This window comes from Mustela nigripes, chromosome 1 (genome assembly GCF_022355385.1).
Source record: "Mustela nigripes isolate SB6536 chromosome 1, MUSNIG.SB6536, whole genome shotgun sequence".
Classification (NCBI taxonomy): Eukaryota; Metazoa; Chordata; class Mammalia; order Carnivora; family Mustelidae; genus Mustela; species Mustela nigripes.
The window spans coordinates 24,065,171-24,093,169 of NC_081557.1; the positions used below are offsets into that span (position 1 = coordinate 24,065,171).

The 27,999-nt window shown below is 37.1% G+C and overlaps 2 long non-coding RNA genes across 6 annotated transcripts in view; one reads left to right on the forward strand and one right to left on the reverse strand.

Annotated features, from left to right (window-relative positions):
• Positions 1-27,999, forward strand: part of LOC132010711 (uncharacterized) — a 514,837-nt gene that overhangs the window by 464,845 nt on the left and 21,993 nt on the right. The window lies entirely within an intron of this gene.
• The window catches only part of LOC132010699 (uncharacterized), a 454,543-nt gene continuing 437,526 nt past the window's right edge, over positions 10,983-27,999 (reverse strand). For all 5 annotated transcript variants that reach the window (XR_009402261.1, XR_009402268.1, XR_009402264.1 and 2 more), the window contains one exon: positions 10,983-11,442. This is a non-coding gene — a long non-coding RNA (uncharacterized LOC132010699). The remainder of the gene's footprint in view (positions 11,443-27,999) is intronic.

Below are 27,999 nucleotides of genomic sequence, written 5' to 3' on the forward strand. Positions count from 1 at the left end.
GACTGACCTCAATCTTCAGCCCTCTGCCCTCCCCAGAAATTAGGGGGATAGGAGAAGTTCCAAACTTCTAATCCCATGGTGGGTTCTCCTGGCAACCAGCCCTCATTCTTAGGTGCTGTCCTAAAGTCACCTTATTAGCATAACAAAAGACACCTATATAGCTTCACTGAGGGCTCTGTGCCAGAAACGGCAAATATATATCTCTTATTCTAAATCACAATATCATAGCTTATTACTTCTTTCATGATGTCTATGTCTTTTGAAGTAGTAGCCCCAAAACTTTCCTAATGGAAAAGTCCTGAGAAACAAGCCTAACCAGTCTTGCTCCACTCAAGTAGGCTCTCCAGTTGCTGCCTGATAGTGGGTGCCTGGGCTGGATCTCTTGCTTCAGGTCATAGACTTCACTGGCCTATATTTGTTGCTTCATTCAAATTCATTCATCTTAAATGGCTGGAGAATGGGTGTGACAATAGGATGGAGAGAGAGGGATAGAGAGAGTCTTACAAATTGCTTTGGTAACCTCCAATCTTCTGAAATTCAGTAATGGTAAAGAATTGCTGCCTAGTTTGTTACTGGAGCATAATAATAAATTTGGAAGAAACAGGAGCCATTTGCCTACTTTTAAGATTTTGTTGTCCCTATAACATTCGAATTTGAAAAGTTTTCCAATTCAAATCTAATTCTACAAGAGAGGCATTTATAATGAATTTTAAACCTCTTCAAAGTTAATAAATTCTCATCTCCCAATTTCAAATTCACTTCAACACAGGAAGTGATTACCCGTATCGATGGAGTTGGAGAACTGGAGACGAGTATCAGGAAAGAGTCTATTCTAGTAACACGTGCCTTCTGTCTCAAAGTTCTCATCTCATACTTTCATTTTCCAAAGATTCCCATTAGGCTACTTGGCTTTCTATGGTAACTCTTAAGAAAACTGAAACTATGAATTTTGAGTCTAGAAAATTTATCATCTTCCTCTTCCTTTCATAAAGATTGGCATGGTGCTGTTCAGGGTGTGGTGGAGTGTTCGTGTAGCAGATATAATCTAAACCATGGCTGGGGTAAATGAAAGCCTCTATTCATGTATCTGATCAATAAATCCATCCTTCCTTCAAGAGTTCTGGCAAAGATGGGAAAAGTTAATTTCCAAGTCTGCTTCAGTAATTAGACCCCTGTGTACTTCTCATTCTACTTCAACAAATGCAGGGAAGAATGGTTCTAAGAAAACAGTACTGAACATCAAGTCTCAAGTGTGAGGGGTAGTCAAGCCAAAAATCAGAAAGTCAGTAACAAGGTCACCACTCAGAGATTAAAGAGCAATTTGAGATTATATCAGGAGTAGAGTGAGTTGACACCACACCTCAGGGTTTGGTCTGTCAATGTATCCTGCCTTAGGGGGGTTTCACCAGGAGAAGCTTCACGAATAGAAAGAACTGGACAAGGGTAAGGACAGGGAACGTCTCCTTTCTACAACTACAGAAAAAGATGTCAGGGAGATTTATTGCTCGAAAGCCCAGCAGGCAGTGTGGTCATTACAAAAGTCTTGTTAAGGTCTCTTGTCTCCAAGGCAGTGTCCAACCTGGATCAGAGCTGTTCCCTGTGTGGATCCTTTAATAGGCGTCTAATTGGAATCTCAGGTACCTCACATCCCATCATATTGGCTTCCAGCTGTTCTGTGTCTTGTGTTCTATTCCTAGTGACCAGGCTTCTACCTGGCTTCTGGGAAGGAGACATCATGTTGTGCCCTGTGTCTAAATTGAGGCCTACTTGTCTTCCTCAGCTCCAAATGTGCTCTGATAAAACTAAAAAAAGCCTGGTTCTGTCATTTCCATTCCTTCCCTAAATGAAGATTCTTCCCCTCACTTCGATTCTCTACTCAGTTGGGACTCATGTGATTTGCTCTCAGGAGCTTCTCTCTTGTCTCCCAGAATCTCCTCAGTGCGTCTGTTATTTTCCCACTACTATGCTCACTCTACTTGGAGGAGAAGCTCCTGATTTTTCTAGTTTTCTAATAATGTTCCCCAAAGCTTTTTCTAGCATGGCTTTCTGACAACTGCCTGCTTTTCTTTTTCAGAGCTACCCATGATTTTGATTATGACCTGCTTTCCCTGGAACACAGATGTTAAAGGTGAATTCCTAGTGTCAATTGCCTCACATCTTAAGTCCAGATGACTTTGGTACTGTTTTAGGTTTGTGCACAACATTCTCTATATTAGCTTAGGTTTTCAAAGAAACAAAACCATATATATAATAGATAATATACATATTCATATGTAAAATATAATATAAATATGCTAACTAATTAAATCTATTTATTTATTTATTTATTTATTTATTTATTTATTCATTATGAAGAATTGGCTCTTGTAGTTATGGAGGCTGAGAAGTCCTAAGATCTGCAACAAGCCAGAGACGCAGGAGAACTGATAATATAGCTCCAGTCCAAGTCCAAAGGCTTGATAACCAGGAGAGGCAGTGGTGTAAAGTTTCAGTCTGAGTCTACCCAAAGGCAGGAAGAAACCAGTGGACCAGCCTAAAGACAGTTGGGTAAGGAGAGTACATTTCCCATTAGCCTTTTCTCTTATACTCAGGCTTTCAGCAGATTGGATGAGGCCCACTGACATTGGGTAGGATGGTCTGCTTTACTGATTCAAATGTTAATCTCATCCAGAAACACTCCCACAAACACACCCAGAGCAAAACTTAATCAAATATCTGAGCATCCCATGAGGCAGGCAGGTTGGCATAAAATTAATTATTGCATCCTTTTCTTTTTTATTATTGTGGCTGAAAAGCATACTTTCCCCTATAATCACTGAATTTGGGGTCATCAACATGAATCTTATGCTCCAGGAGCAAACTTGGAATGCTCAGACTCGAGAAGTTGATTTTATTACCATTTTTCTGTTTCTGGTCTCCATTTTGTCCAGATAGATTCCTTACATACCCACCTACCTATTTGTCTTGTCAGACTCTTTCCTCATCACCCCACGACCTCTACCCCTGCCCTATCGCACAGCCTCCATCCTTGCCACCCTGGTCTTCAGTTTCTACCTCTGTATGAGTACACTGGTATCTTTATTCTTTGCTGGGGGGGGGAATAAATAAATAAATAAATATATATATATATATATATATATATATATATTCCCTAATGCCTTATAACAGCTACAGCCACAGTTGTCTTCTCTTGCATACTTACTGTGTGCCATATTTTACATATATTAGCATGCTAAATCCTCACAACAACCCTGGCAGTGATGACAATTCCCATTTTGCAGATATTGTTATTGAAATGCAGAAGGATTACAAACTTGCTCAAGCCCACATAGCTCTTAAATGGTAGCACCACAATTTAAGCGCACACATGACTGATGCTAAACTCTGTGCACACCATCATGATACACTGTGTTTCCTGCCTCTGCCTCTCCAAATTGTTTCAGGAAAGGCTGAGTAGCTGGCTCAAATGGAAATTTTCATCTCTGATTCAGCCTTGTAGCTCTACATAGATCCAAACTCAGTGATCTTTTCCAAGCATTGGCATCAACAGAAGGATTAAAAATCCGATGTGACTTCTCTGTGAGCAATTAAGAGGCCGTATTCTGTAGCATGCCACTCACCATTCACTATTCATCATCACGACCTTTCAGACACACTGAAGGTCATGATTGAAAACAGTTATTTTAAGAGATGGCATTGTTCTCAAAAGCCCCAGTAGGACCATTGCAGACGGATTTTTAACTCAGATGTATATTCAGAGATGAATTCCTCTTTCAGCTCAAATGACGCAGGTTTGTTAGTTGGGGTATGAGTAGGAAGTGAGAGTTAAAGGAAGGGGGATAAGTATTCTTTCTTATCTATCTCTTGCTCACCTTTTCATAGTTGTTTATTTCCTCTGTACCTAGCAAACTCAGATTCCTTATTTCAGCCTGGCAACCCTATTTCATTTAATTTATCATAGGAATACTCGTCAATAAGGGATTTAAGGAATCAATTTAAGGAAAATTGAAAAATAGAAGAGACTTGCATATTAAATTTTTGTTTTTGTTTTTGTTGCAAAGAGATGCAAAATTTTGTTGGGTCATGTTTTCCTTCAAATATGTGGTAGGGAATATGTGATGGGAGTACACCCACCTTTCTCCTGAGATTTTTGTACTTTATGCTCAATTTCTCTACTCCCACAACTAATCACCATTTAAGATTTGAAGATTTGGGGCACCAATATGGTTGGGGAGACTACAGTCTATACAAACGATGCTGGATTTGAATCCAGGTTGAGAGTTCATTTCAGGTCTGCTCCCTGTGCTTCTCTTTATTCTGGGACCAGTGAGATATTACAGGGTGTTCCTCTCATGGTAATGACCCAAGTGCAAGAATACAAGCCTTTGTTTATGATACATCTCCTGAGAGACAGCTGGCTAAACCAGTCACAGGGGCAAACCCAAAGGTAGAAAGCATGCTGTCAAGAAAGGCAAGAGGGTGAATATATAATATTACTACAGAGAAGTAGAGGGTTAAGACCAATAGCTCAATCTACCCCAGTAGATCATATCATTTGTATATACTGTATTTACTGGTTTACAACATACTTACATATTTCTCTCACCCCCCCACCCCCCCGGCCCCACACATTCACATGTGTAGGTAAAGATGGTGCTGGAATTACTCTGGTCGTTTTACAGATTTGGAGCTGACTGACCAAAGTTCTCCTTAATTTGACTAAACCCCAGACAGATGTTTTCTTGATATTAGGCCCCTAACTTTTCTTTTTAAAGATCACTTACTTTAGAAAATTTACAATGATAAGGTTTTTATCTGTTCCTTGATATGGAAACTTTCTCTCAGACTTATGCCAGTTTCACCACTCAGGAATGCCTTTTTCTTCACGATTGGGCCCCATCTCCTATACTCCGTGAGAGGGTAGAACCCTAACTTCTCTAAGCAACAGTTAGGACACACAGATGGTCTAATTACATGGACCAAACTCAAAGTCCTCTGGTACTTTTATACTAGCTGTCAGTCCCCTATTGCAATTGTCTTAAATAATGAATTCTTTGCCTGTTTAACTCCACTGGGTAGTTTTTCTTTGACACGAACAGGGAATGATTCCTTTAAGAATCCTCTGTAAATGATTGCCATTGCTTAATTGCAGACTCCCTTGGTTTCAGATCTAACACTTTCTTCGGACATTTCCTTTCCCCTCATGCTCATTTGTTACTAAAATTGTGCCTCTTGCCTTTTCTTCTTTTCTCTAATCCACCTTGAGATTTCTAGAGTTCTCAAGGTTTCCCTTGAGAATTTCTTAATTTCTTTCTTTCTTTTTCTTTCTTCCTTCCTTTTGTCGGATGGGATGAAGGAGCCTAGGTTCAGAGCCTCAGCCTTTCCATTGTATAAGAGAGGTTTGGCCTTTGGCCTTTAGAGACTGTTAGTAGTCTCAGAGGATTGCTTTGTTTACTACTCTAGAAAATGCCCCAAAGCCTGTCATTTGAAGCCGTAGTAATGTGGATTCAAGATACTTTTAATTAAAAGTGTACTGTTTGGAGCCAGCCTTTGGCCTCCTGTTTATCATTAAGTTCCCTGCAGTGCGGTCAGCTACTCACGAAGATAAAAATTTCTCCTTTGCTCCACAGGATGGCAGTATAGGTTAATGTTAAACCTTATACACATCCTTTCAAAATCATACAGCAGGGTTTTGTTCAGAATTGGCACTCAACTCTCCTTTTCTCCATATGCCCACAGCCTCCTGCAACCCCTGCTTTAAACATTTCTCACTTCTCCCTTTTCTGTATGAAACAAAGGCAGCCCCTTCAGTTCAAAAAGGACATTTATAAATGAAGATCTCTACAATACACCCGCTTCATTATAAAAGACCCCCAGACATAGGAGGCCAGAGTCTATCTGCCCACAAAACCACACGCAGCTAAGCCCTAGTTTGGGGCTGCTGAGTAGTTGTGTATAAATAGCAGTGGTCAGTTACACATTATCAGCAACTTGACCTAATCACTGTTGATCAATAAAGTCATTGAAGTGTAAAGGCCTCATTGGCAGTAGATTGGCTCAGCTCCAAGATGGAAGGAAATAGTCTTCCTGAGTAGTCAGATGGTAATTATCAGAGCACTGAGGCCTCCAACAGGTTCAGCATCGAGAAATGACTACAAAGTCCCATTTGAGATATCTTTCCTATACTCCAGAAAAAAGGAAGTGAGGCAAATAAAATATTTCTGAAATTGGGAAAATTGGATACTTCTGCAGACTTTAAATAAGAAGGAACAGGGATGTCCCTTGAACAAATAACTAGAATAGCATTCTAGTCTTTATAAGGGAGTAATTTTTAATCTTTTAATCTTTTTCTATCTTTTCGTCTTATATCTTTAAATAATAAGATGATTTCCTAGGTAAACATAGGTCAGATAATACATCTTCCAGAAAAGAACAACTGTCTTACACATGAAGCTTATTCAACTCATAGTAATAATTTTTCCAAATTGGGAATTAACAAGAAGGGATGATATATCTAGAAATGTGTCCTTTTAAAGTGTTTTTTGTTCTGTTCATAGTAGAAACAACTTTTCTAGTATTCCTTTTACATTGGTCTTTTTAAAAAAATGATATTATAGTTTGTTTAAAAGCCAATGATATCTTTTGTTCTTCTTCATCTTCCACAGTGTTATTACAGATTCATGACATGTTTTCCTCTCTAAATAGGCATTGATTAACTTATTCCTTAACTAACTGGCATGAAAATAAACTACTAGAGATATTTAACTAAGCAATGGAGACCTAACATTTCCAAACTGAAAACCTTATCAAGGCCAGAGTAAACACCAACACTGAAAGATCACTGCCTATACTTCTGCAACAAAACCTTACCCCAAAAAATTCTTGGAAAGAATCTCCTAAGATTATCATGGAAAGTCCTAAAAATGAGTAGAAAACAGGGTAATTTTTGACTTTAGCCTATCTTTCAGGAAATAGAGGAAACTTATTATGGTATTATATGATAGAAGCAATTTTCTTAATATTACTTTCGAAATCTCAAATGTGTGTTTTTGTGTGTGTTTGTAGGCTTGAGGAAAATGATGTATTTTTGAATGCAACTGGAGAGGTTTAACAAAGAAAGCCTTTTCTGGTCCCTATGGGGGGGAAAATCAGCTTTAGACTGTTAGCACACACATCTAAAAGTTCAATGAACTTCAGTTAGTTGCTATGCCAACCAAGAGAAGACCTGTCCAGATATGAATTGATCACACAAATAAAATCTCCCCAAAGATGATGCTTGTTTGGCTTAAGGGCATAGTCTTTGTAACAACCCTTGAAAAATCATAGGTCTGTCAGTTTGGAGGATTTATTTGGACCACTATCCAAATTTCCTCAGTGTATTATAAAATAAATTTTTTTTCCATAGGAAACTGAGCAGTTACATGTAAGGGGAAAATCCTTTTTTAAAATTTATTTTCCATTCCTCAGTTAAAATTAGCAAATGCAGAGAGTTATGTATAGTTTCTGATTATGAGAAAGAAAGAGTAGCTAGGACTAGAGCAGTAATTCTTGCGAGATGTTTTTAAATTCCAATATCACCTTGTGATATGAAGTTGGACGACTTACGTTCATATCTTGATGTCACACCTCCCACACCCGGCCATGGATAGAGTCCTTAAGCACCCTGTCAAAAGTCCCTGATTAATGTCATTTGAAGAATTTCTTTGCATGTTTGCTTTGAGGTTTTGTGTGCTCCATACCCAGAGTGAACTAATTTGAGACTAAATAAGTAGGTAACTTTAGTATCTGGTTGTTGATATGAAACTCCAAGGGGTTGGAGGAGAAAATGGTAAGATGCTATCATATGTTTTCCATGTATATCCTCTTATTGTTTCCCTGGAAATTTGGATGATTTTGTTATCGTTGTTAGACTACTCTTCAGGCATCCGAGGTATGCCTAATCTAAGGAATGGAAAAGAGTAGACAAAACATTTTGGGAATTATAATGGCATATTATATGTATATTCTGAATACACACTTTAATACACATGCCTAGCAACACAAACCCATGAAATAAGTCACCAAACATTTATTATGTCTGTTTTGCATATGACAGAAACTGTCATGTTTTGGATTCTCTCCCATTATTCTTATTTTAATTCCACTTCCCCAAATTTGTTCAGAAATTGACTTTTTAACAGTTATCTCTCATTTCTAACCCTCTATTTACCTCTGGAATTCAAACATTTATTTGGATTCTCTAATGTTGATCCTTGGTGATAGATGCAGGACTCAATTTTGTAAGCATTACTAGTTTTTACTTCTGGATTATCTCACTTATTCCTAACTTCTTAATTTACTTTGTATTAGCTATTTTTGTCTTAGGCCTCTTTAAGAGAGGGTTGGATTCCCCAACAAGGGGATCCAACAAGGCGTGGAGTAGATATAATGAAATAGTGAGTGATATCAGGTAAGTGTCTTCCAATGGTTTAGATTAAGAAACAGATCAGTGAGGATGGGTTTAGGGACTGTAATGGAAACTTCTGGGGAAAGAATATTGACTGTCTGAAACATGCTCATTGAAATTCACATTCAGTCTATGGGATAAGAAAACAAGCCAAAAGTGAACTCCTACATACCAGTGGCTTTCTTTTTTTCTTTCTTTCTTTTTCTTTCGTTTGTTTGTTTGTTTGTTTTTTTCTTGATTTTTTTCCATTTTATTTTATTTTTTTTCAGTGTTCCAAAATTCATTATTTATGCACCACACCCAGTGTTCCATGCAATACGTGGCCTCCATAATACCCACCACCAGGCTCAGCCTCTCGTATTGGTGTATTACTTTGCAGTGGGTCGCTTCTGGTGGCTCCCTCTCCCTTCTGTTTATCCCCTGATATCAGTCTGATTCTTCCCAGTATGTTTTACCTCCTGACTGGCATCTTCTGCCCTCGTAGAGATCCAGAAGTATATAATACTACAACTCAGGCTGAGTTCATGAGTGTTCAGAGTGTTCTGGTAGTTAATTAGCTCACTTTAGGGGACCAGTTAAAACAGGGTCTCCTATGTCTCTGCCATTTCGCCCCCCTCCTCTCCAGTGGGTTTCCTTTATTCTGAAATGCTCCTTTACATTATTAGTACATCAGTAACAAAGGAATGCCTGCCTTTAATATGATTGGTCTGTTTTCCCTTGATTGTTATAGCTCTAACAATAAACTCATGGGACTATTCTTTTTTGGTTCCTATCTTACAGGAATAATACAATTCTCTGCCACCCAAAGTGAATTTATTCCAGATTTATATCCCAAAGCAAGCCCAGCACTCAGAGATACAGAGCCTTCCACCTTTCCACTTTTAAGTAATGGTTTAGATTCAAGAACTGATCTGGAGGAGGAAAAAAAGAGAAATATCTGCATTAGATAAATATTCACAGGTTACATATTCCCATAGGTAGCTCGATAAAGGCTGAGGCTTAGAAAACCTGCAAATTGATAATAATTTTTTATAAAAGATTTTGTTATTTATTTGACAGAGGAAGAGAGAGATCACAAGAAAGCAGAGAGGCTGGCAGAGCGAGAGGGAAAAGCAGGCTTCCCACAGAGCAGAGAGTCCAATGCTGGCCTCAATCCCAGGACCCTGAGATCATAACCTGAGCCAAAGGCAGACTCTTATCCCACTGAGCCACCCAGGAGCCCTGATAACAATTCTTAACTTCTTTCTCTCTCTTTGCTCTGTATTAGGCCAGAACCAGGCTATTTAAGGAGCAAAATCTTAATTAGAAGGCATTGTTTAAACATGTTTCCAAATAAATATCAGTGTTCATGAACCAGGCCATTCAGAAAATACTCCTCATACAGTGTTGATGTTTCCTACCATTCATTCCCAGTATCTCCTGTGAGACAAAATATGCAATCAAGAGTTATACTCAAAATAAAGTGCACATTCTTCTATTTATAGTTCTTCCATACCCCCAACCCTATGAAAAATAATGGTGAGGTAATAAGGGGAGGCATTTTGTAGGAAACAGTAATTGAGAGAGAAGTCTGGATGATGAAAAGAACCGTCTGATAAGTTGTATAGCTGGTGACCATTAGGGGAACAGCAGTTATATTGACTGCTTTGGTTTCCCAGCTGCTTTGTGGTGGCTTAAGTGCCCTGTAGACATGATTCTGTATTTACTTTGGAAATTTGTGGGTAGTGAGGAAGAACAGGTGAACTTCTGTTCCCCAACCTTCATTTTAATCAGAGTAGCTTTGCTTTTACATGTGATATATTTGCTTTCTGCAAAGGATTTTATTGGAAGAACCAGGTCTAGTTTTAAAAATAGAAGAATTACAAACAGTAAAAACCTGTTGCTCATTGGGGAACTCTGAAAAAATGTCTGAGTCTTGTCCTTGAGTCAGTGAAAAATAAAGGGTGAACCTCTATGCCTTGATTCTTCACATTAGTAGTTCATGAAGTACAGTCTCTCAATCATATCAGCATCTCTTGGAAACCTGTTATAAATGTAAATTCTTGGACCTTACACAGACTCATCGGAAGTAGAAACTTTGAGGGTAGGGTCTAGAAATCTCTATTTTAACAGACCTTCAGGTGATTCTGATGCTTGCTCAATTTTTGAGAACTGCCATTGAGCCTAATTTAGTTTACCAAGTAAAAGAAATGAGGTAAAATGAACAGAAAGAAGTTGTCAGCACAGTTTCTGTGGAAAACCTTTTCTAAGTATTGCAAATGAGCCCCCTCCAGTAAAAATACTCATAAAGGATTGTTTTTCAGTTTCAGGAATAAGAAAATGGCCTTAGTCCTTCTATTCCCCAAGCCCCATAAATATCTGTCAAAACAAAGCAATATCCTTAACAACTTAAAGCTATCAAATATCCCCTTGACAATTCAACTTCAACCCAAAAGTGTCCATTTGAAAATAGGTGGGGTTATGTAGGCATCGGTAATAAAATCAACAAATTCTAATTACCACTGGATAAATTCAGAGTTATATTTTATGGATTTATTTTAAAAATATCATTTATAAATTCCACTCCACCTAGGTCACTAGATGATGTACATCTTGGAAGAGTGCTAGAGGAAGCTGTAGTCAGAGGGAGTGAGTCAGAGTAAGGATATCCATTTCTTTCCTAGGACCAGGACATCCTCAGCTGGCATTGCGTTCCTAAAGTGATGAAACCTCTGTGTGAGATTATTCTGAGAGATAGTCCAATTCCACTAGAGTTGCACATGGACTTTTTTCAAGGCTAAACCCAGCTCTTCTCAACATTTACATCAATGATGCTATACCACTAGATGGCTCCAGAGTGTCTATCCGGCAGCTCATGAATGTCCAGAAATTTGAAAATTGGAGTGTACTTTTTAAGCCATCCCCAGCCTTCTTCCTCCACTTCTGACTCCCACTCAACCAAAAGTGATGTCTCATTCTCTCCTCCATCTTCCTAGTGGAGTCTAGTGATGGTGTCTCTAAGGGAGAAAAAAAATGGTTCAGATCAGGAGAGCACTTGGCTTTTCCACATTCCAAACTGTAAAACCCAGCTTCAGGCAAAGGATATGTGTGTACTCAACAAGTGTGAAATAACGTTCTGCCCTAAAACTTGACTTTAACATTTCATAACTTAGGAAGTTGGGGTTCCTTGGGGATGTAACTCTGCAAAAACAGGTCAAAGATCTCCAGTGCTGAAATCTTGCTTGATCAGGGGACACTTATAGATAAGTTGCTAAGAATTATTGTCTGAGTTGTCCTTTAATATTCTTTTTAGAAGTGTAGAAAATGAAGTTGTTTTTTTTTCTGAGTTTTAAAAATTATTGTAGTTGTTATTCTTTTCTTTTTGATCTATGTTATGAACTCAGTTTCTCATAGGTCCCGCTTTCTCTTCTAAATTGATCTGATTGGATGATGGACTTTAAAATAGGTAGTTATGTTTATCAAACTCTCCTAGTGTGATAATGAATTGTTTCTGGGGTAGATATTTGAACTAAGAGAAAAGCAACCACAAACTGAAATTTCCCATTTAGATACCTAAAAGATAATTTGAACCAAGAGACAAAAAGCCCAAGTTCAGAGGAAGATGGCTCTAGGGTTGGAAAGTCACTCTTTATCAGAGGAAAAGGTTCACAGGCTAAACCAAAGCGGTAGATAATTTGAGGTCATGGGGCACTGGTGGTGTGACTAGTAGAGGAAGTCAGTCTGCAGAGGAGAATGGAACATGTATGAAGAAAATGTCAGAGAAAATCTAGACTCAGAAGGAGAGACAGTGTATCTATCTGAAACATCTCCAGTTCCTATCAGAACTGCTTACATTTGCTTTTGTCAAATTCCACATGTAGTTTTCTGAGTCTTTTCAATCATCTCCTTGATTGCCTTTAAAAATTTTCCTTGAGCTGATTGGCAAAGATCCCTCAACAAGTAACTTTTTTTCTCACCAACAAAAACCTAGAAGGCATCTTTTATCATAAATTCCTGATAGTTGAGTTTATGAAGTAAAGGGAATTTCTGGATTAAAAAATACTAAAACTTGCTGAAAAAATTGTTTTCAAATTTTCTTGCCCCTTGATTACAAATTAGTGTCCTAACTTGGTAAACAGAAGTCAGAGACCAAGGTGAGTTGGTCTTTAGGCTTTTGGCCAGGAAATGCACACCATCCCACTGCTTCCACAACCACTGTCCATAGTTATGCTACCTACGGAGATAAAATAACTGATTGAAAAGAAGGCTGTCTCTGAGTCCTTGGCCTCAGTTGAATTTTGGTACTTTGTCACCACCATCTCTTGAAGGGATGACAGTGTTGGTCTTTGATCAATTCTCTTTCTTTATTATTCTCCACCCTACATAAGAGTAAAATTTTAAAAGTATAAGGCTGATTTTTTTCATCCCTTGATTTAAGCCATCTAACCCATAAGAAAGAATAACACATCTTCCTAGGAACAACGCAAAAGGCAAGGGAAGCAAGGGAAAAAATGAACTATTGGGATTTCATCAAGATCAAAAGCTTTTGCACAACAAAGGAAACAGTTAACAAAATCAAAAGACAACTGACAAAATGGGAGAAGATATTTGCAAACGACATATCAGATAAAGGACTAGTGTCCAGAATCTATAAAGAACTTAGCAAACTCAACACCCAAAGAACAAATAATCCAATCAAGAAATGGGCAGAGGACATGAACAGACATTTCTGCAAAGAAGACATCCAGATGGCCAACAGACACATGAAAAAGTGCTCCATATCACTCGGCATCAGGGAAATACAAATCAAAACCACAATGAGATATCACCTCACACCAGTCAGAATGGCTAAAATCAACAAGTCAGGAAATGACAGATGCTGGCGAGGATGCGGAGAAAGGGGAACCCTCCTACACTGTTGGTGGGAATGCAAGCTGGTGCAGCCACTCTGGAAAACAGCATGGAGGTTCCTCAAAATGTTGAAAATAGAACTGCCCTATGACCCAGCAATTGCACTATTGGGTATTTACCCTAAAGATACAAATGTAGTGATCCAAAGGGACACATGCACCCGAATGTTTATAGCAGCAATGTCCACAATAGCCAAACTATGGAAAGAACCTAGATGTCCATCAACAGATGAATGGATCAAGAAGATGTGGTATATATACACAATGGAATACTATGCAGCCATCAAAAGAAATGAAATCTTGCCATTTGCGACAACATGGATGGAACTAGAGCGTATCATGCTTAGCGAAATAAGTCAAGCAGAGAAAGACAACTATCATATGATCTCCCTGATATGAGGAAGTGGTGATGCAACATGGGGGCTTAAGTGGGTAGGAGAAGAATCAATGAAACAAGATGGGATTGGGAGGGAGACAAACCATAAGTGACTCTTAATCTCACAAAACAAACTGAGGGTTGCTGGGGGGAGGGGGTTTGGGAGAAGGGGATGGGATTATGGACATTGGGGAGGGTATGTGCTTTGGTGAGTGCTGTGAAGTGTGTAAACCTGGTGATTCACAGACCTGTACCCCTGGGGATAAAAATATATGTTTATAAAAAATAAAAAATAAATTAAAAAAATCATGAAAAAAAAAAGAAAGAAAGAATAACACAAAACAAAACAAAATAAGGAAAAAACCTTAATATGGCCCTCAAGATCGTTGGTCTTGACCTGCTTATTTCTCCAACCACATCTTAGAGGGCTGTTCCCTTCATTCTCTGTGCTCCAGACTTTCTGACTTTTCAGATTCTAGGAAAAGCCATTTTCTTTCCAGCCTTGGAAGCTCTGGGTATTTTTTTTTCCTTCTTCTCACAATTTGCATTTACTTTTTAACTTTTCCAACTTAACCCTTTCACCCTTCATCTTCTACATCAAATGTTGCTTCCTTAGGAAGGAATTCATAAACTGATGCCAGAAAAAGTTATTTGTAACATGCTACTTGTTTTCTGTGTTAAGACTCATCTCAATTTGAAGTATTTATTTATTCGAGTGTTGCCCCCTATTCCCCTTCCGGACAGCAAATTTTATGAAAACAGCAACTTTTTAATAATTTTGCTCTAAATTATGTGCCCAATTGCAGGAAGTGCAGTTCATCTTAGTTGAAGGAAAGAAGGAATGAGTGAACCTACGAACACTTGAAAACAAGTCCTGGGTCCTGGAGCCTATTTCATGGAGATTTTCTATTGTTCTGTCTTATACTTCAGTTTCCTTTCTCTCTGACGTTTGTTTTTGTGAATGTGAGGCTGGTACAATGTGTCTGCTTAGCATTGTATGGTTCTTGGAGGACCTTATATTTTGGAAGCAAATGTGAAAAACACATTTGAATTTTCAGAATGTTTCATTATAAGCAATCTCAGGGACACAAATAGTTTTGTGAATTGATGTGTATTTCTACTTGAAGGATAAAGTAAGCACAATGATGACGAGAAGAGCATTGAAGGATATAGGCAGAGGTGTTGGGAACTCCAAGGTTTTGGGGACATTTGGCTCTTGTCAAGGTGGATTTAAATACACAATTCTTTTATTTCCTGAATATCCTTGTTCATTTCTCAGTGACTACCACAATGAAAGTTGACTACTAGAATTACTTCAAAGCGTATGAAAAGCAGGATAGGCATTGCCTGCAATTTATCAGAATTTTAAAAATTTAAGAATTAAAAAAAAAAAGATTTTATTTATTTGGCAGAGAGAGACAGTGAGAGATGGAATATAAGCAGGGGGAATGAAGAGGGTGAAGCATGCTTCCTGCTTAGCAGGGAGCCGGATACTAGCTGGATTCCAGGACCCTGGGATCATGACCTGAGCTAAAAAGCAGATGCTTAATGATTAAGGTAGACTGAGCTACCCAGGTGCCCAAAATATAAAGAATTTTTTAAAATGTTAAGAATTCAATTTTTCAGTATTTAAAGAATTTTTACTATTTTGTCTTCAGGGTGTGAAAAAAGTCAAAGGGTCCTAAGATAGCTTTCTAGACAGTTTGGAAAAAGAATATAAGTAGGGAGAAGAAATCCTCTTTGTTGTCATTAACTTTATCCTAATTTGAATTTATAGAAAATTTATTCAACAAAGTATTCTGAATTTACTATTTACCATGTTGTTTATTTACTTTTAAAAATATATTTATTTGTTTACTTACTTACTTATTTCATAGAGATAGAGAGAGAGAGAGCAAGAGAGCATGAGCCTTGGGGAGGGGCAAAGGGAGAGGTAGAAGCAGGCTCTCTGCTGAGCAGGGAACCAGGTGCAGGGCTCCATCCCAGGACCCTGGGATCATGACCTGAGCCAAAGGCAGACGCTTAACTGACTGGGCCATCCAGGTGTCCCGTTTTTATTTACTTTTTTAATTCCATTTTGATGTATTGATTCTTTTTTAAAAATCACCAATAAAAGTTATAGACCTGTAGATAATTACTCCTCTACTGTCCTCAATATTCAAAGTTTGCAAAAAAAAAAAAAAAATCCTCCCTTTGTCCCATTCTGGAATGTATCACTTGGCGTTTCCTATTCTGAAAACTCAGTACCATTTCTGAGCTTATGGATATTGCTCTCTCTCTAGCAGTATTGAGATGCCTCCTTGCCATTTGGAAAATTTCTCTTTTTTGATTCAGCTGGGAAAAAGGGACTTCCCTTACCAGTCTCCCTTTAAGTATTTTTAGAATTTATAATGCTAGACTGAACTATATAAAATCATATGAAGCTGTTAATGATTGACTATCATACACAAATGGCAATTTTATGTGGTTCAATCTAAATAATAGCTAACATTTATTGAAGAATTACTATATTTCAAGTATTATATACTTTGTATGTGTTATTTTATTTAAATTTCTCATTTTATACACTAGGAAATTAAGTATCAGAAATGTTAAAATAAGCTACCCATAATCAAATTACTATTAGTGAAACTGGGATTTAAACCTCAGTCTCTCCCCCTTTAAAAGTCCAAGCTGTTAAGCCCTAGGCTGTCTCTTAAGGGTATTTGCTTATTTCTCCCCCGCCTTTTTATTTTTAATTTTTAACTATCATTATTGAATACTCCTGAAAGTGATAATTTCAGATGAGTATCTCCATGGTTCACAGACACAAAGTCAAATATAATGTGTTTTCAAGGAGCTATACTTAGCCAGATGTTTGCAAATCGCTGAACCATAAATTGCATTTTTTACTTTTTATTGGAATGGCTTCTCATTTTGTAGATAAAAATATTTTTTATATGTTCCTAAAGGTTTTTTTTTTTTTTTTTTTTTTTTAGAAACACAATGATTTACAACCTCTAGAAACAAGTTTTCTGAACCTTGTTTCTGAAAACATTTTGACTTCCCTTAGTTGGCACTGGAGGAAGATAAAGTATCTGGGGAAAACAACAATTCATGCCATATCACTTGCCCTCACAAATCATCCCAGAAGTAAGTCTGCACTCTGTTTGCCAGTAGTTTTGTGTTTTGTTTGTTTGTTTTTTCTTAGAAGTCTTTAAAAGTCATTTTTAATTACTGAGAATGAGGTCTGTATGTGGCTTTAATAATTTTCTTTTTAAATGTGGAAACTATAAGTTCAAAACTTAAGTCAAATATGCTTTGTGAGCTTTAGAATATGGGATTGTGCGGCCATCTGGCCCCCAGGCCATGTCTGTATATAAGACATTAATAACATTTTTAATTTAAATAATAGATAAATCTGTTTCAAGTGCCTCAGCATCCATTCTCAACATTGCCTGCAGATCAGTTGATCCTAAATAATATTTTCAAGCTGTGGTAAGGTTATTGGTATTCTGAGCAATCTGGAAATACCAAGTTCTTATGCCAGGAAATGGGTCAAACTGTAATCTCTTCATGTTACTGTTTTGATTTCAGAAATAGCTCTGTCCTTCACACACTGGGAGCCTGTATGCTTTACCCTTCCCATGGATTTGATTACAGCTGCCATTCTGTGTTTCAGTGCAAACTTTATTAAATATCTACTTTTAATTAACTTCACGGATACTGGAACCTCTCCACAACCTCAATCTATTTTTACTCTCTCAGAGCAGTTTCACTTTTCTCCTTAAATAGTCATTCTATAATACCCCATCCTCTAATAATTATTACAAAATAGCACCAAACCTGCTCGGTCAAGAGAGACTAGAGAACAAGTCAGATTTACCTTTGGATCTTAGGCTGTGCCTCATGGGGCTACGTGATCCCGGGCACGTTACATGCCACTTCCTGATGTCCTCACTGGAGTGCTGGAGACCTCCTAAGAGGTTAGGAGGAAGTCACTATAGGAGCAACATGAAGTGTCCTCAGTGTTGAGAACAGATATTGGCTTTACACTCTCTCCCTCTCCTTTTTGTTCCCGGCAAACATGTATCTCATAATGAAATAGATGACATAAGTCTCTTTCATTCCCTTATTTTCTTGCTTTTATCTTTCCTGTTGTTATTTCTTATGTTGCTGATCATTTTGTGTGAGATTGTGCAAAGTTCAGTTTGCCCTATTGCTCTTTTTTTTTTTTTTTCCCTTTTAAGATACAGAAATGCTTCTTTCTGGGATCGTTCCTACAACAGTAAGGGTCAAGCATGTGCACTGACTCCATAAATTTCTCTATCATTTGACTATCTGATAGCATTTATAGCCTTATCTTTGGCTTCTCTCTTCATCATAATGGTCGGGCTAAGGGTCATGATTCAGAGATGAGCAGGGACCACAGACATTTGACACAGGAGAATTAACTTTCTTGTCCAAGCAGCAAAATAAATCAACAATACTTTACTTACCTCTGTTTTTTTTCTTTTAATAAATGGAACAATAAAGTCTCTGGCCAATACCAGGCTTGACATACTTACATCCACTCCTCTGGTGTTTATGGAAAATAGAATGTGAAAATCCAAGAAAGCTCTTTATGGTTTAGAGGGAAAGTTTACTTTCAGCTGCAGAAAGGAGATGGCATTATCTAGAAAATGTCCCATGTTGTTGGCTTGCCAGCTTGGCCTTGAAACATTATCTTGAAACAGCTTAGAAGTCATTTAGAAATAGTGATCAGTTTGAAGAATTAGATGAAAGGGCACCCAACCTATATGAGTTATCTCAGGGCTGTGTTTGCAATGCAAGCACATATTATTCTATATGTGTTGGGCTACCACCCAACTAACTATAGGCCCAGTGGTACAGTTAGAAGTAGAATGCAGAAGTATAAAAAATCTAGCATAACAAAAAATTCTTAGATGTTATTAAGTGCAATTTTTAAAAAATTAACATATAATGTATTATTAGCCCCAGGGGTACAGGTCTGTGAATTGCCAGGTTTACACACTTCACAGCACTCACCATAGCACATACCTTCCCCAGTGTCCATAACCCAACTATTAAGTGCACTCTTGACTCAACTGCTGACATGATCTGTTCCCCACTATATAAGGCAAGTATTGTAAGTCTGTGGCTCTGAGCTTCTCTGATCAAACAGCCTTGTCATTCTAATGGGTAAATTCATGACCCAAATTTCAGTATACTTCTCTGTGAAATAGGAAAGGCTTTGCAAAGTCTTGTTCCTTTGCTTGTATCTTTGATCCTCTATTCCCTTTGAAATGCTTACTTGCAGGATGAGTAGCAAATGCTAATAAACAACTATAACCAATTGTTCATTATCAGTCTCCCAACTTGTATTTGCAGTTTTTTCAATCCAGAAAGTGTGTTTATTGGTGCTCAGTTATGAGAACCAATGGACAGTGTGGGTGATTATGTTTAGGACATGGTGTTGTCACTGCTTTTGCTGATAGATAAGTCTTCAAGAGAATCACATGTGGAAAGAACAGCATATGCAAATAACAATATATCAAAACAGAGGCCATGACTGAAGGGGAGACAAGAAAATAATGCTGGGAAGGGAGTTTAATGAGATCCTAGAAGGTCTTGAGTGCCAACTCAGTAAAACCCCAGACTTGTAGTAACAGGGTCTTAAAAAAGAGACCACAGCTGTATTTTAGAAAAAGAATCCTGGAACCATGGCATATATAAGGGAACAGCAGCAACAAAAATCAAGCTCATATTCACATAGTAAGGCATAAGCAGCAATTTACTAATCAAATGAGAGATTTTCATGTTATTCTCTGGACTCATTTTATATTTATAGCACATAATTAAATAAAATTTAAGGCTTTGTAACAAAATTTCATTTCACTAAATAGCTGTCAGATAGCATTTATTTGCAAAGTCAAACTATTTATATACATACTTTACAAGAGTCAGTAATTAAGTCTACATGCTAAGGCTTATTTTGATAGTTGTTTCCATGGTGTAGTGATTCTTTTTGTTTTCATCTTAGAGCTTCAGTTCCATTAGGTGTTTTTTTCTTTTTTTTCCCCAAAATGGATTCTTTTTAGGTATTTATTCAAATAACTTAACCAGTAAACTAAATAGACCATTTTAAATGTGGTAATTAATGATTTAATGACAACCTTCCCTTTTAGTTTTCAGCCAACACTTTTATTCAATAGAACAATTACATGAAATGCATTATTGCCACCCCCATTCTGTAAATCTCTGATATAATATTTCCAACATATTAACATTTAATTATGTTTTGGGGAGAACTGACCAAGTTATAGAATTACCGATGTATACTGTGGGACATAGGTTTGTTTCAAAGTGGGGCATAAGTCAGAAGATTTATTGTTGGATCAAGCGCTAGTTGGAAATGACAGAGTTCCAAAGCTGCCCTTTAGATGGATTTGTTGATTATAAGCTTATTAAAAAAGATTATTCTGCTTCCCCTCCTTTCTCTTTTCTTTTCTGTATTTGTCAGGCCTAGAACAATGATAGACAAATAATAGGCACTCATTAAATAAAGGTAGGAACAAAGACCCTTCATGTTTTGCAATTGTTATGATATTAGAAGAGGTGCCTGCTTTAAGAAGGAGCTTCATATGGTGGGAATTTAGTATCCCTCAATCTCCGTTACTCAACTCCTTCCCTGCTTTTAATTTAGGAAAGAGGAGATCAGGTTTGTATAATTGAATGTAAAATCCAGCTCTGGCATTTTAGCTATGAGATCATGGGCAAGGGGTTTTCCTTCTTTGAGCATCATTCTTTCTCATCCTTTTAATAGAGATAATAGCATGTCAGGGCTGAGATTAACATCAAGTGAAATGAACATATGTAAAGTGCCTAGTTCCATGCTTTGAATTTTAAAGGTATCCAACAGATATGTCTGTGTCTTAGTGAAACAATGTTTAAGACTGAAACATATGGGTTCCTGATTCTGTGTCTTTGTTCCATTTCTATCTACATGTATGATTCACACTTGGAAGATAGGATCAACTAGTCTTCAGCCAATGCATGCTGGAAATGTGCTACGAAGATTTTGACATTTCATAGATGCGCAATTTTATCAACACCTTAAGTATCATAAAAGCAAAATGCACTAGATATCCTCACATACACTGTTACATTTATTTATTTAAAAGATTTTATATATTTATTTGACAGAGAGAGAGAGAGATCACAAGTAGGCAGAGAGGCAGGCAGAGAGAGTGGGGGAAAGCAGGCTCCCCGCTAAGCAGAGAGTCTAATGTGGGGCTCGATCCCAGGACGCTGAGATCATGACTTGAGCTGAAGGCAGAGGCTTAACCCACTGAGCCACCCAGGTGCCCCTCTTATATTTATTTTATTATGCCTAAAATTTTACAAATATCTTAGTATCTCTGATAGCTTATCAGATATTTGCTATTTCTCTCTATGAATGTTAAACATATTGTCTTGAGCCTCTTTCTAGGTAGGTTTTAATCAGAAGCATTGCTAGTAGTACAGTTGGAAGAGAACAATTTCCCCCAGATCACAATGCTATTTGAAGTGCCTGACTACATATACTTGGGTTAAAGTGGTGCTGTTTCTTCATGTAGATAAAAATAATAGGATCTCAGAATGCATCCCCATCCATGACTAGCTTTAGGGTAAAGTCTGTAATAAACTGGGGTAGCCTGTAATGGCTCAAACCTCAGGATTCTGGACAATGCTTATTATTATAGGCTTTAAAACTGCTTGAAGATTTATTTCCATCAGACCTGGAAACACTTCTTGATATGTATATTATTATTGTTTGTACATGGATATACCATGTGATACATCATCCTTCACATGATTATAAAGCATATTAAAATGATGCTGTAAATCATTTTCAGAAATAAATATCCAATCTTAGATGTCTCTGTAGAAATAGGGATGACCATGTTCTTTTGACCCTGCTGGCACATTTGTCATATGCGCAAAAATGTGTTTAGAAGCTGTAGCATAGAACTTTGGGATGGGTGTTTTGCTACATGAAATTTAGTGGATCAATGGGAATCACATTCATGATGTAGACTAAATAATAAGAATAATAAGCATTTATTGAGCCAATACATGATATCAAACATAGTATTAAGCACCTTAAATGGATTAACTTGTTTAATTTTTATAAAAAATCTACAAAGTATGTATCATTTTCCCCCTGTCTTTGAGATATGAAGACAGGTTCAAAAACATGAAGTACATAACTTTTAAAGAGCACACTTAAGCTGAGGTCTTTGCAGTTCCAAAGCCCATAATGTTACATCTTTTGATTTCCATGAATTTGGGCAGAACACACCAATGCATCATGTAAACTTCCTAAGTCTGAGTTTATCCCCAACAGAGAAGGCAATAATGATCATGAATTTCTGTATGGAACTCTTATTATATATCAGCCTTCCCAGCTTATGATTTCAGTTATTTATAAGCAGTCGCTCACTGGGATGGCTGAGAACAATCCCATAGCCTCCTTCAGCCCCAGACTGATGTAGCGGAAGGACTCCTCCCCAGCTGTAGAAAGACAATTAATTATTTCTCAAGCAGCCCACTCACATTAAACTCGTGTATGAGCATAATAAATGACAAAGGAGTTTGAATCATCTATAGTGCATCTGTGGAACTTGAGGAAACTTTGCCACAAGATAGAACAGACAAAGCCAACCAACAACCCTGATTAAAAGTGGTTTTTGCTTTAATTGAAATGATTGCTATGAACAGCTGCCAGGTGAGGTGGGTGAGTGTGGGTGGGAGGTGACTAGGAAAGTCTCCACAGCTGTGACCAGATTCATTTATATATATTTTTCTCCCTTTCTCTCTCCTCTCTTTCCATCTCCCTCTCTCTCTCTCCTTCTACCCCACTATCTGCCTCCCCCTTCCCCCTCCCTCTCCCTCTAGAAGGTGAGGAGAGAAAGGAAAGGCAGGCATATACTGCAGAGTAATTTACTGAACCAATGAAAATGTCACAAAAATTTCAGAATTGGACTATGTGGGAGACAAACATGACTTTAGATTCTGGGAGAGGTTCAATATTCAGTTTCCACACAGGCAAATGGCAATTCTTCAGAAAACTTAAAAGTAAGCAGATAAAGAGTATACGATATACATATAATTAAAAAAAAATCTCTGGGATGATTAATTGAAGGGGAAGTCGAGTTACACATTTCTCTTCCTTTGATTTCTCTTTTACTAAGAACAAGACATATGCATATATGTAATTCTTATCCAGTGGGGCTGCACATCTGAGAGTCATTTGTTTCAGTTTCCTTAGCTTGAATGGGTAATAGAAACTTGGAACTACAGATGGTCATACAAGTCATCTGACACTCTCTTCTTAGAGAACAAAAAACTGAGCCCCTGCCCCACTCTGAGAAAGGAAGAAATGTATCAATTTATATAAATACTTGGAGAAAGAAGGAGGAATAAATACTAAATAAATTGAGCCAATTGAGATGTTTTGTTCTGGATCACCATGGTGACTGTATGTAACCTGGTGTTGTTCTTCAATTAATTTGCTACTTGTGAGTTACACTCTTTCATTTAAACATCATTTAGTTGTTTCTTCAGTCTAAGAGAGGAAAAGTAACCCCTCTGGATTAGTTGTGTTTTATTTTTTGTTTTCTCCCATGCATACTTGGAATATGTAGGCCTTCTTTTACTACATAATCTTCCCAGGGTAATGACCTATCATTTCATTGTTTTCCATGAAGTAGAAACACTGAAAGAATAAATATTATGTTGTAATTTGAATATAATTATAATTAATAACTAGCATTGATTGAGGAATTATATGTGCTGGGTATTATATCTACTATATATTCTAACTTTTTAAATCCTCATATCTGGTCTGTGATATGTGTTCAATTCTCTCTGTTTTGTATTTAGGGAACCCAGGAATGCAGAGGTTCAGTAACTTGGCTACAAGTTGGATAGACAGCCATTTGTTTATTAATGGTAGTTCAGTTTGTGGAATCAGGCTGTTAAGATGGCATTATGAACAAGTGTGCTCTACTTTTTCTTCAGTGTGAACTCATTCTGCAGAAGAAAACTGATGTAAGTAATCAAATCACTTGCCAAGGTCACAGAGCCAAGAAGTAGTAGGGCTGATCCATGAACACATGTCTACCTCTTACTATGACACTGATCATTGTAAGTTACTAAAAGCATCAGATGTCAGTAGACAAAGCAAAAGAGAAAGGCCAGCAAGTGGAACCTTACAGGGAGGTTGTACTATTGAAGACTTTTTTTTTTTTTTGGTGTGGGGTGGGGGGAGCTGTAGTTCTGAATTTGGAGGATCAGTCCCAGATTTTATGTGTACAGCATTGTTTCAGGCTTGGAAAGGCAATCGAACCCATGGAACATAGACATGCTTCATTCCAATTGTAATTTGTTTAGTTCCATAGGGAATGAGATTCAGAACTTAGGCCATCTTCCTCTCAAGGGGCATCTACAGCTACATTAGTTCACAGATTCCTTAGTCCTCTATTCACATAGGCCCCACGGTTGCATGCCCAATCCCAGATGCCCCAATCCAGTAGTATTTCCATATAGCAAACAAGGCAGAACCAACATTCCACATTTATCTTAACTCTGTAGTTTCCAAGGAAACAGTCCTGCAAAGACAGAACTGAATTCCCAATTCTGTATCATCCCAGGCCTGATGTTAACCTTTTACACACAGTTAAGCAGAGCAAAGCTATTCTGGACACAGTGCTGGTACCCAGTAGGCATTTAGGAAATAAACATGAAGAATGAATGAATGTGTGAATGAATGTACATGTAATGAATATTGCATATCTCTTGATTATCATCTCACACTGACTAAACTCAATGAACTGGTTTATAAATTGATTATTATATAGTTGAGGATGTTTCTGGCAGATGACTCAGCTCTGGGTATTTGCACAAATAGTCTTGCTTGTCATGTGTATTAATATAGAAGATCACATTTCAGATCCAAATGTCTTTAGGTGACCAGGAAACTAGAGCAAGTAATAACAAAAAATGTACTTTTAATGAATCATTCTCATTTTTAAAGTCTAGTGAATTTCATTTTGCATTTCTATATATACATTTATTATTGTAAGCAATATGTATATTTCCTCTGAACAATATTGGAATATTGCTGGGAATTTCTTATCTTTAAATCTATTTATAGTCACTTATTTATTAACTCAAGAAGTCATTACTGAATTCCTTTAGTATGCCATGCACTCTGCTTGGTGATGGGATACAGTGATTGGCAAGAACATTCATCTGCCAGCATGGGGCTTACTTGGCAATGGGAGAACATACATAAAGCAAATATTTAAACAAGTGTATACAAGATGATGAAGACTATAAGTGCAATGAAATATGTTAGTGGATATATAAAGAAGATGCGTATTTGTGAGTGGTCAAAGAGGGATGTCTGAAGAGGTACTATATTACCAATTACTAGAATGGAGAGTAAGAGTCACTAATGAATTCATTGGGGAAAGCATTCCAGGATTAGGGAATAACATATATAAAAGCCTTGGGGCGAGAGAGAAAAACAGTGCATTTGTTGAAAATCTATCATTATAACATGACATTATGATTGATATGTACATCTTCTAAGATGATAATACACTGAACATATAAATTTTCAACAAATATTGCAATAATTAACTTTTAAAACTGAGAACACATTATGTATCAAGCCCTGTGCTAATTGCTAAGGATACAAGAATTAGACAGTGTAGTTCCTTTCTTAAAAGTAAATACTAAGGGTTCCTGGGTGGTTCAGTTGTTTACGTAACTGCCTTTGGCTCTGGTCATGATCCTGGAGTCCCGGGATCAAGCCCCACATCAGGCTCTCCACTCGCCAGGGAGTCTGCTTCTCCCTCTGACCTCTCCCTTCTCATGCTCTCTATGTCTCTCTCTCTTAAATAAATAAAATCCTTTAAAATAAAAGTAAATATTAATGAAAAATTAGAAAAATATGATGATGGTAACTACTGGGGACAGTATAGGTATAACTAAAAGGCTTAAGATTCAAATAGAAAAATGTCTTAGAGGAAGTGCATCTCAGTTGAGATGTAAATATAAATTAAATACTGGACACTAGAGAGCTTCACAAAACTCCTGCATAGACTTAGGTAGGGCCCTGCCTTTGTGAATAATAGTTTTGCAAACCACATTTTAGACTTTTTTTTTTTTTAATCAATGTATAGGTGACACACAAAGTTACATTAGATTCAGGTCTACAACCTAGTAATTCAGGAAGTCGATACATTATGCTATGCTCATGGCAAGTGTGGCTACCATCCATCATCATACCACAGTACTGCACTACCGTTGACTGCCTTACCTATCCCATACCTTTTATGCCCGTGATTTATTTATTCCACAGTTGGAAACCCATATCTCCCACTCCTCTTCATGTCTTTGCCCTTCTGCCCTTTCCTCTCCCCTCTTGCAACTACCCATTTGTTCTCTGTGTAATCAGTATGTTTCTGCATTTTTGGTTGGCCACTTTTTTGCTTTGTTTTTAGATTCCACATACAAGTGAAATCACATGGTATTTGTCTTTCTCTGACTTATTTCACTCAGCATAATACCCCCTAGATTTATCTTTGTAGTTGCAAGTGGCAAGACCTCATTCTTTTTATGGGTAATATTCTGTGTGTGTGTGTGTGTGTGTATTATGCGTGTGTATGTACACATGTCTCACATCTTCTTTATCTGTTCATCTATCAATGAATGAACTTGGTTGCTTGCATATGTAGGCTGTTGTAAATAATGCTGTAATAAACATAGGGGTGCATTTATCTCTTCAAATTAGTGTTTTTATTTTCTTTAAGGATTCAGTAGTAGAATTACTAGACCATGGGGTATTTTTATTTTTAGATTTTTAAGGAAACTACGTGATATTTTCCACAGTGGTTGCACCAATTTACATTCCCATTGGCAGTGCATGAGAGCTCCTTTTTCTCCACATCCTCACCAAAACTTATTTCTTGTCTTTCTTATTCTAGCCATGCTGCCAGGTGTAAAGTGATACCCCATTGTGGTTTGGATATACATTTCCTTGACGACTAGTGCTCTTGAGCATTGAGTTGTGAGTCTGCTGGCTATCTGCATATCTTCTTTGGAAAAAAACAATATGTCTAGTCTCTGCCCATTTTTAATGAGATTATTTGTGTTTCCTTGTTATTGAGTTGTGTAAGTTTTTAAATATATTTTGGATGTTAACTCCTTATCAGATATATCACTTATAAACATATTTTCCCATTCAGTAGGTTGCTTTTTGTTTTGCAGATGGTCTAGGAGTTTTATGGTTTTATGTTTCCAGTTTAGGTCTCGAATCGTTTTGAGTTTATTTTTATGTATAGTGTAAGAAAATGGTCCATTTTTAATATTTTGCATGAATCTTTCCAGTTTGCCCCACTTTATTTATTGAAGAGACTGTCCTTTCCCCAATGTATATTCCTGTGTCCTTTGTTTTAGATTAATTGATCATATAGATGTGGGTTTATTTCTGGGCTCTCTATTCTGTTCCATTGATCTGCATGTCTATTTTTGTGCCACTACTATACTATTTTGACTACTACAGTTTTATAATATATTTTAAAATCTGGGATTGTGATACCCCCAGCTTTGTATTTCTTTCTCAAGACTCCATTGGTAATATTCAGGGTTTTTGTGCTTTCATATAAATTTAAGTACTATTCTAGTTTATGATAAATGCTGTTAGTATTTTGATAGGGATTGCACTGAATCTCTAGATTGCCATGGGTAGTTTCCACATTTTGACAATATTCTTCCTACCTGTGAGCACAGAATATATTCCATTCGTACATTTTATCTTCATTGTCTTTCATCAATGTTTTATAGTTTTCAAATTGCAAGTCTTTCACCTCTTTGGTTAAGTATATCTTAGGTATTTTATTATTTTTGGTGTGATTGTAATGAATTTTTAACAACTTCTCTTTCTACTCCTTTGTTATTAGTGTATATAAACACAACAGATTTCTACATATTAATTTTGTATTCTGCCAGTGCACTGAATTCATTTATTACTCCAAATGTTTTTCTGGTGGAATCTAGGAATTTCTATGTGTAATGTAATATGTTCTGCATAGAGTACCATTTTAACTTCTTCCTTACCAGTTTAAGTGTTTTCTTTTTCTTTTTCTATTTCCTTCCTTCCCTCCCTCCCTCCGTCCCTTTCCTTTTATTTTTTTCTTCTCTTCTCTTCTCTTCTCTTCTCTTCTCTTCTCTTCTCTTCTCTTCTCTTCTCTTCT